Here is a 9,538-nt window from a genome sequence, read left to right as displayed (position 1 = left end):
AGAGGAGTGGAGACACGGCCGCTGGGGGGGACGGGATGGAAAAGCAGAGCTGCTTGGTGGAAAGAGCCCTGCTTGGGGGGCCTGGGATCTTGGGGTCTAGTCTCCCACCACCCTGGACAACTACAGTCAGAGTGCTTCGTCTACCTGGGTCCAGTTTCCCTGTCTGTAAATTTAGGGGAACTGAACTGGAAAGACTTATGAGTTCCTAGGCAGAAAAAGGGGTATGATTATCTGAAAGGGTTTTTATTTTTAACTGCTGGGGAGCTGGTGATATATCTCGCTATGGGTTGGATTTCCACCTTTCCTTCTCGGGGCCAGGAGGGTCTGCTTTCACATCCCTTACTTTCTTTATAGTTTATAAATAGACCTGGCAAGAATCTGAAAACCACCCCACGGAGGAGGAATGGACCGTGATGATAAACACGGCAGAGCCAGGGATCCGAGTAGTCAGGAGAATTTATTTCTCACACCTTCTCTCCGTTTTCCCGAGGTGTCCCATGGCAACGGGCATTGGGAAGGGCTCATTCTTCCATCTTCTGGGGGAGAAAAAGAATTGTACGCAGGAAATGAGTCAAACCAAAGGTGAAGCTGGGCACTGTCTTCAAGTGGGGGCAGCTGGAGATGCTGGAGCCTCAGAAAAATATTCAGGTGTGGCTTTATCTCCCTTCACGCGTTGTAAAAACAAACCAGTCAAGCTCCCAGAGTTGGGGTGAATCCCCCCAAAAGCAGGGGCTTCTTGGGCAGCGCCTCTTGCAACATGGAGGGGCGGGGATGATAGGGTGGTCTGGCCCCTGGTCCCGCACTGCTCCTGTGAGCCTGGAACCATGGGGTCCAGGCTAAAGCAGTGGCTTTTGTGGATGCACGACCAGCAGCGGGGAAGGTGTACTGACAGGCACCCTCCAAACTCTGCTGGGTGCTGCCTGGTCCTGGGTCCTAGGACGTCTGGGAAGGAAGTCTGTTCTCACCTGGGCCCCCATGTCCCGGCTCTTGGCCCGCAGCTTGTTGACGTGGGACTCGGCGATGTCCGCCCGTTCCTCGGCCTCCTCCAGCCCGTGCTGGACCCTCCGGCACCTGGACAGCTGCCTGTTGGCCTTCTCTTCCTGAACGGAAGGTGGAGGGGGCAGGAGGCTGAGGAAATCCCTCATTCTGGCGCTGAGGCCCCTGGTCCCTGATGGCCTCTGGGGAACTGCGGAACCAGGAGAGCTTGGGCCCCCAATTCCCTGGCGGCAGAGGAGGGAAAGCTGAGCTCTGCAGCGGTGAAGACGATGCCCCTGGCTCCTGTGTGCACTGCCTGGTTACCTTGCTGGTCTGCTGCCCCCCAGGATGCCTGCATGTTCCCCTGCACCCCGCCTCTCTGCCATCCCCCCAACCCCGGAGCTCTTGGGAGGAAATCCAAGTGTCCCAAGGCATGTGGAGCTGTCAGAGACCAAAGGTCCAGCCCCCACCCCCAACCCCACCCTGGGCCTGCTCCCCGTACTGTCTGCCTGCAGCCCAGGCATTGTATAAGTCTGAGGTCCATCCAAGAGTTTCTGATGAAGGTGGCCTCCCGGGGCCCCTCCAGCCTGGCCAGTCCTGCTGCAACTGTACTGATCCTCCCCCAACTTAACCAGTTCAGATCTGCTTCCCAGAGGTCAGGACAGAAGCACCAGGCTCTTGGGCGGGGAGTAAAAAGGACAGGGGAGAAGCCACATCCTCAGTCATTTATCCAGGCCAGAATCCCGCAGGTTTTGTTCCTCAGGACACTAGTCCTGGGGGAGGCTCTGCCTCTAGTACAAAGATGCCAAGGTCCATTACAGGGTAGGAAATGCTACAATCCAGAACGCCTTTTCCACTATGGAGTCCATCCCGTATTACCTGCAAAATCTGAGAAATCCTTGAAGTAAAGCCACCCGTCGTCCAACTTTGCGTAACCCAGAGTTTCCCAAACGATTTCTTTTCTGTAAAATACCTCACAGTCCCCACACCTGCTGCCCCAGCTTCCTGCTATTAACATCCTTCAGACCTAGTGTCTCCAGAAGATATTTGGGAAATGTTGGTTTCAGCCCAAACTATTTCCTCACTGTTGGTTTCACCTGTTTGCTCAAGGGCGGATCAAAAAGGATGAACTGGGGGCTTCCCTGGTGGTGCAGAGGTTGAGAGTCCACCTGCCAATGCACGGGACACGGGTTCGTGCCCCGGTCCGGGAAGATCCCACATGCCGCAGAGCAGCTGGGCCTGTGAGCCATCGCTGCTGAGTCTGCACGTCCCGAGCCTGTGCTCCGCAATGGGAGAAGCCACAACAGTGACAGGCCCGCGTACCGGAAAAAAAAAAAAAAAAAAAAGGATGAACTGGAAGGTGGGAGCTAGGGAGGCCAGGGAAGGATGGAGGTGGTAGAAGCCAGGGCCAGGGCTGAGATGGGATCATGTGAATTAAGGCCAGGTGTTCAAGGTTAGCTCACAGGGGCAGGGAATTCTGAGTAAATTGGGGGTGGGTGGAGTCAGCCAGTGTGGGTGGGATTAAAGCCAGGTGGGCTGAGGGAAGGGATGGAGGGCCGGGGCCAGGACTAATGAGGCAGGAGGCCCAGGGAAGGGGGAGGTGGGGCAGGTTTGCATAATGCAGACGGGGCAGGGAAAAGGGCGGGCGTCCTGAGCTTGGGTTTATAGCCTGCAAATGAAAACTCAGGCCTCAGCTGCCGCGGTCGCTGTGAAACAACAGGGACGGACTCCTGCTCAGGGCCGGGACGCCCCCCCAACCCACGACCCCCTACTCACGGCCTCCTCCGCCTGCTTCCTGGAAGCCTTCACTTTGGCCTGCAGCTTGCCCACCAGGTCCTGGAGCCTGAGTATGTTCTTGCGGTCCTCCTCGGCCTGCCAACACAGCGTCGGTGCCAGGGCCCCAGACCCCCTCCCCCGCTGCTTCTGCCGGGTCTGATCCAAGGGATGCAGGAGAGCCGTTGCCTACCTGGTAAGTCATTTCCTTGACCTTCCGTTCGTATCTGTGCGCGCCCTTCAGGGCCTCGGCTCCCCTCTTCTGCTCAGCCTCTAGCCCGCTATCTAACTCCTGCACCCAGAAGAGAACACAGAGGTCAGGTTACGCCTCCCAGGCTTTTCTCACCCACTCATGTGCCGGTTGTTTTAGGGTAAACTCAAGATGCTCTACTTATGTTTTGCGCAGATGTCTCCTCGTAGGGCTCAGGAACACATGTGGTTCCCAAGGCCGCCACTAGTCCGTGCCGTGGCTTTGTGCAAATGACAACGAGACGCCGTCTTTGGGCAAGAGCAGCCCCGGGTGCACGCGCCTTGCCTAGTGGACTAGGCTTTGCAAAAAAGTGACGCCTCCTCTGGGGCCATGCAGCTCGGTGAGGGCTTTCTGATCAAGGAAGGTGGCAGGGGTCATGGAGAGAACCTGGGCCAGGTAGAGTCAAAGGTGTGTTTCGGCCCCCGGTCCAGCTGATCGATCCAAAGTAAGTCCGTTGTCATCACTGAGTGAGTTTCTGTGTATTTAGAATGGTGATGATAATTCCTGCCCAAACTGCCTTGACTGTGGGGATCAAATGAGACAACGTCTGTGCAAGTATTTTTTGATGATAAAGCACTACACAGGTATTGTTGATTTCATAGGTGTGTCTGCCTTTCCTGAAGTTGTGAGGGGGCAGGACAGCCACTGAGAGTGCAGGTCACCACCTGGGGCCCGATTCCTCAATCCAGAGAGAGCCCAGTGGTGGAGGTGGCAGCCAGTCACTGGGCATCCCAGTAGCCACAGAGAGGGCGGCTCTGGGCCTGCAGACTCACTGGATCAACCTTGAAATCTACCAGTGGAACAGGCAGCTCTGGGCACTGTTCCAGAGAAGACCCCACCCACCGGCCCCGGGAAGCTGTCTTCCATCAGCTTCCCTGGGAATTCTCTCTAGGCCTCTGCAAGTTTAATGGAACTAAGATAACTGGGCAGCCGGGGGTTGGAGGACAGTCAAGGTGCCTCACCACGACAGAGGGGAGGTTGGCGGAGGGTTCCCTGCCAACCCAGGAATCAAAGTATCAAAGAGGGTGGCATGGGATCTAATTCCTCCATCCAGGGAGGGGTCCGTGTGAAGGACAAGCCCAAGTTTGTTTTAATAGAAGAGGACTGGGAATAATTTAAAATGAGCATTTAAAGAATTTGGGGAGGAGCTCTGACTTCCCTGGTGTTTACTTTTGTTACTCATGTGTCTACAGCCTTGTAGTTTTTAGCCAAATAATTGTTTCACATTTAAAGTGTACAAGTGCCGGTGACCACATCCCTGGGAGGCTGGCGTGAAGAATGTGTTTGGGTCTTTCCTGCTGGGAGAAGTTGTTTCCTTCTCTTCTCCTCCCCTTCATCCTCTTTCCCTCTTTCATGCCCCTTCTCTGGGGGACAACAGAGATAGTTTAACATCCTCCTCCTCCGAGCCCTTCTCCAAACTGCAAATGGGTAATGCAGTCTGTTTAAAAAAGCAACTAAAACAAACCATCCAGGGTCTAACGGGAGAAGCAAGGGGTATAGGAAACAAAGGGAACCACCAGCAAAGAAACTAAAAACTACAAAATACGCTCCCAGGTAAAGAAAAATCAGGACTGTTCTGCGTGTGGATCGCACTTTGCTGGCGATTTAGCCTGGGGGAAGCGCCAATCACCCTGCATTTAGGATGGGTGAGAAAGGCAGCAGAATTGCAAGTTGTGTTTCGGCATTAGGAAATCTGGGAAGGGAATGAGATCCCGGAATGGGAGGGCAAGGGAGACTGCATATCTTATGTAGGATGGGCCATTGTTTATCAAAGTGGAGCTTGGTCCAAAATGTAAATTACACCAAAATGTGTAATCTCATGATTGTAAAGTATGTTTCCCCCTCCATTTATGTAGATCTGAATCTGTATAAAAACAGAATGTGAACATTTGAAATGTCATTACGTTGTAGGTATCGAGGGATACGCATTCGAAAGTGGGTTTGTGTGTGTCTTGGGGCGTAGGGACCGGAGAGGGAGAAGTAGGGGGGACATGGGGCTCACAGGGAGTTTCACAAGTGGTCCTCAAACTGAACCAGAGTCGACTCAGTGCCCAAATCCCCGCCACCTAAGTTTCTGGACTGTGGTTCTGCCAGAGGCAGCTGACCTGGTGTCACTCTGGGAGGGAGAGTCCTCTCCCGCCACCCTACCCACGCCTCCAGCTTCTGGATCTGCTTCTTCCCGCCCTTCAGGGCCAGCTGCTCAGCCTCGTCCAGGCGGTGCTGCAGGTCCTTCACCGTCTGCTCCAGGTTCTCCTTCATCCGCTCCAGGTGCGCGCTGGTGTCCTGCTCCTTCTTCAGCTCCTCGGCCATCATGGCCGCCTGGTTAAGTTCACAGGAGGCATCAGTGGGCCACCCAGCCCTCCTATGCGGGCACACGGAGGATGCTGTGAGGCTGGTACTAGGCATGCTGATGCTTTCCTCCTTCCCGCAGCCACCACTGATTCTGCATGGCTCCCCTCCCACTTGGCCTTTGCCGAGGCTCCATCTCCTTCCGTCTCTCCAGGAAGCCACCACTGACTGAATGCAGGGGTGAGGAGAGGAAACCTACTTGCAGGTCCTGGCTGAAGCCCCTTTCTTTCTTTCTTTTTTTTTTTTTTTTGTAATTAACTCTTTTTTTAATTAATTAATTTATTTTTGCTGTGTTGCGTCTTCGTTTCTGTGCGAGGGCTTTCTCTAGTTGTGGCAAGCAGGGGCCACTCTTCATCGTGGTGCGTGGGCCTCTCACTATCATGGCCTCTCTTGTTGCAGAGCACAGGCTCCAGACGCACAGGCTCAGTAGTTGTGGCTCACGGGCCTAGCTGCTCCGTGGCATGTGGGACCCTCCCAGACCAGGGCTAGAACCCATGTCCCCTGCATTGGCAGGCAGATTCTCAACCACTGCGCCACCAGGGAAGCCCCTAGAAGCCCCTTTCTTATCTCCAGACAGCATCTCTGATAAGAAAGAATGGAGCTCACATCCGTGATGGCCTTCTTGGCCTTCTCCTCTGCATTTTTGGACTCCTGGGTAGAGTTCTCCACCTCTGCCTGGCATTGGGCTATGTCAGCTTCCAGTTTTTTCTTGCTGTTTATCAGGCACATGTTCTACAAGAAAAATTAGATAAGAGGTTCGGGCTACATTTGGACACTGACAACGATTGGAAGGGAGAGGGTTGGGTGGGGAAAGAAGTCAATCTTGAGAATGTTCCATTTCTTATTTTTCACACAGGTGAAAAAAAATTAAAAAGACTTTCATTTTTGATAGGACAGATATCCCAAAACAGGCCCAGGAATTGTACATAAAAGAACTGAGTAAATGATAAATGTGGACATTCAAATATTTGAGGAAGGATAGATTATTTAGTTAAAGGTGCTAGAACAAGGAAATTGTTGACATAACTGTGAAATGAAAAATAATTCTCATGATCAAAACATTGTACATAGAGTTCTTAGGACGATGACAAACGAGAAAACACCTGCAATGTGCACACTGACTTTGTCTTCTTCAACCTGAAGATCATCCAATGTTGCTGATGGGCTTCCTGCAGAGATTTCTTCTCTTTGGTCAGTTTGGAAATGTTTTCTTCAAGCGCTGTCATTATTTCTGAAAGATTCTTTACCTAAGAGAATATCAACACCAATTGAAAGTTCAAACAATTAAACCAGAAGCTTCTGGCAAAGGCTATTGATTCTTTTTTTTCCTTTTCTTTGACTTTTTTGTTTTTTGGCTACTGCTTCTTTGCCTCCCCAGCAGGTGCTCACTGTGTTGGCTGCACCATCCTGAAATTGGCAGCCTCTGGGTTTTTTCAATCCTCACTGGCCTATCACAGAGCCTCAAACCCTCCCCATAAGGCGGATTCCTTTAAAGAGGGTGTTATAAGGTACAAGGAAGGACACTGATAAATGCAAATATGCGGCCTCTGGAAGGAACACAACAGTCTGTATTCATCGCAGTACATCCATGGGGATTTGTTTATTAGCTGACCTGGGGTTTAGAATGAGGCAGGAAGGGGAAGGACAGGCATGAGGTGCTGTGCAGGAAAATCCAGAACAGGAGTCCTGTGTGTCAGGAAGCAGGACAACGGCACCAACCGCAGAGACTTTAAGGCATTAAATTGAACTATTTTCCATCTATGACACTCTGCCAGATCAGAGCTTGGTAATTTCTGACCTATGGGCCGAATCTGGCCACATAATAGTTTACAACTTTTGAATAAAAGTTGAAAAAACATGAGATTTCACATAAAATCTGGGATGTCTGGTTTCTCAAGGAAAATTGGAAGCTCTGGCAGTGCTGGAGTCACATTGCCACCGGGCACTATCTGGCTGGCGCTGGGCCCTGGCTGCCACCTGGGGGCAGGGCAAGTGCTCTCCAGTTCGCCGCAGTCCCCACCCCTCCCTATCACCTCCCTATCAACGCCCGACTGTCTGTCCCACAATGACGCGGGTCATCTCACACCTGGCCAAGCTCATCCTTGCCTCTGTCTCACTGGCAACCATTATGATGTGAATCGTGGATTGTGTTTTTCATTTATTTTTGTGAAGTGTATGTTATTTTGTGTGCGTGTGATTTTAGTCTACATAAATGGTACCATGCTGTATATTTCTTTTTCTTCCTTTGTCCTCTTTTACATCCATCTTGTTGCCCTGATGACTGTGTAATGTACCCCTGCCATGTGTCCTCTGCCCCGCACCTCTCCATCCCTCCAGGGTGGACCCCAATCTTGCCTCCGGCACCCCCCACCACAAGCCACACTGCCACGGACATCCTCATACATGTCCCCTCGTGGACCTGGCAGAAGAATTCCCTGGTCTGTATACCCAGGAGCAGAATCACTGGGTTGAAGGATGTGTGGATTCGTTTTTTTAATTAAATTTATTTAGTTATTTATTTTTGGCTGCGTCGGGTCTTCATTGCTGTGCACGGGCTTTCTCTAGTTGCAGCTTGCAGGGGCTACTCTTTGTTGTGGTGCACGGGCTTCTCATTGCGGTGGCTTCTCTTTGTTGCAGAGCACAGACTCCAGGTGCAGGGGTACAGTAGTTGTGGCATGCGGGCTCAGTAGTTGTGGCACGCGGGCTTCAGTAGTTGTGGCTTGCGGGCTGTAGAGCACAGGCTCAGTAGTTGTGGCGCACGGGCTTAGTTGCTCCGCGGCCTGTGGGATCTTCCCAGACCAGGGCTCGAACCTGTGTCCCCTGCATTGGCAGGTGGATTCGTAACCACTGCACCACCAGGGAAGTCTGGATGTGTGGATTCTTAATTCGACTAAGAATTTCCAGACGGCGTTCCCGAAGGCTGCATCAGTCTACACTCTGCCAGTAATGCACGAGGGTCCCTGTGCCTCTAACCTCCCTGCCAATCCCTGGTGTGGTCCAGCTTTCTGCCTTCTTCACCACCTGCTTCCCTTATCATCTGCCTGGCCCTGTAGGCACATTTGTCGGCTCCCCCTGTGCCACATGCTTCTCCTGAAGCATCTCTTGGCTTGTGGAGGAAGGGTTAGGGCTAGAAGTTTGTGGTGCAACCAGGCAGGCAGCCAGAGTGGGGAAGAGCCCATGGGGTCGAGAACAGGGCAGAGGCGGACTCGTTGGGATGTAACCGCCCGTCCACTGGCTCCCCTCTCACTTCTGGACAATGTTGGGTGAACGGGCTCCTTCCCCGCCTGTCTGGTCCTGGCGGGGGCTGGGCGTGCTCACCTTGTTCTCTGTGGCGTGCTTCTCCTTCTCCACCTCGGTCAGGGTCAGCTCCAGGTCGTCAGTGTCTCTTTTGAGGGAGGAGCATTTATCTTCCAGGTTCCTCTTCTTGGCAACCAGTTCAGAATTCATTCCCCACTCCTCTTCCAGCCTCTCGTTTAGCTCCTTCACTTTGGCCTCCAGCTGAATCTTGCTTTTGATGAGCCCCTCGCACCGTTCCTCGGCATCCATCAGGCTTTCTGTTTCCTGAAAGAACCAGATCGTTATGTCTTTTAAAAAATTGAATTTATTGACGTATAGTTGATTTACAGTGTCATGTTAGTGTCTGCTGTACAGCAAAGTGATTCAGTTATACATGTATATTCTTTTTCATATTCTTTTCCGTTATGGTTTATTACCGGATATTGAATATAGTTCCCTGTGCTATACAGTAGGGCCTTGTTGTTTACAGATTGTTATTTTTTGATCAGCCTCTTGACCAACCCCAGAAGGGAAGGGCTTTGCCCTCCAAAAGGCCATTATCTGGACCCAAGTCAAGGAATGAGTCATGGCCACACACACACTTGCACATATATATCATCCAAGTCCTTTTTTTTTTTTTTTTTTGCGGTACGCGGGCCTCTCACTGTTGTGGCCTCTCCCGTTGCAGAGCACAGGCTCCGGACGCGCAGGCTCAGCAGCCATGGCTCACGGGCCCAGCTGCTCCGCGGCATGTGGGATCCTCCCGGACCGGGGCATGAACCCGTGTCCCCTGCATCGGCAGGCGGACTCTCAACCACTGCGCCACCCGGGAAGCCCCCAAGTCCTTTTTTTATAACCACTAAAGATGTCATCTACTTAATAGAAAATCACCTAAGCTAATCTCAAGCAAAGGCG

General features: G+C 52.2%; 1 pseudogene across 1 annotated transcript in view; it reads right to left on the bottom strand.

The window, feature by feature from the left end:
- Nucleotides 1-690: 690 nt before the first annotated feature.
- The window catches only part of LOC309793432 (myosin-13-like), a 37,190-nt pseudogene continuing 28,342 nt past the window's right edge, over nucleotides 691-9,538 (bottom strand). The window contains exons 19-26 of the transcript in view: nucleotides 8,666-8,901; nucleotides 6,470-6,594; nucleotides 5,954-6,079; nucleotides 5,147-5,317; nucleotides 2,942-3,040; nucleotides 2,752-2,847; nucleotides 966-1,100; nucleotides 691-816 (exon numbers count right to left, since the gene is read on the bottom strand). The product of the transcript in view is annotated as a myosin-13-like (transcript). The remainder of the gene's footprint in view (nucleotides 817-965; nucleotides 1,101-2,751; nucleotides 2,848-2,941; nucleotides 3,041-5,146; nucleotides 5,318-5,953; nucleotides 6,080-6,469; nucleotides 6,595-8,665; nucleotides 8,902-9,538) is intronic.

Source organism: Mesoplodon mirus (assembly GCF_964341445.2).
Source record: "Mesoplodon mirus genome assembly, chromosome: 18".
Taxonomy (NCBI): Eukaryota; Metazoa; Chordata; class Mammalia; order Artiodactyla; family Ziphiidae; genus Mesoplodon; species Mesoplodon mirus.
The sequence above is the reverse complement of the archived record's forward strand: the minus strand, read 5'-3'. Positions and strand labels throughout refer to the sequence as shown.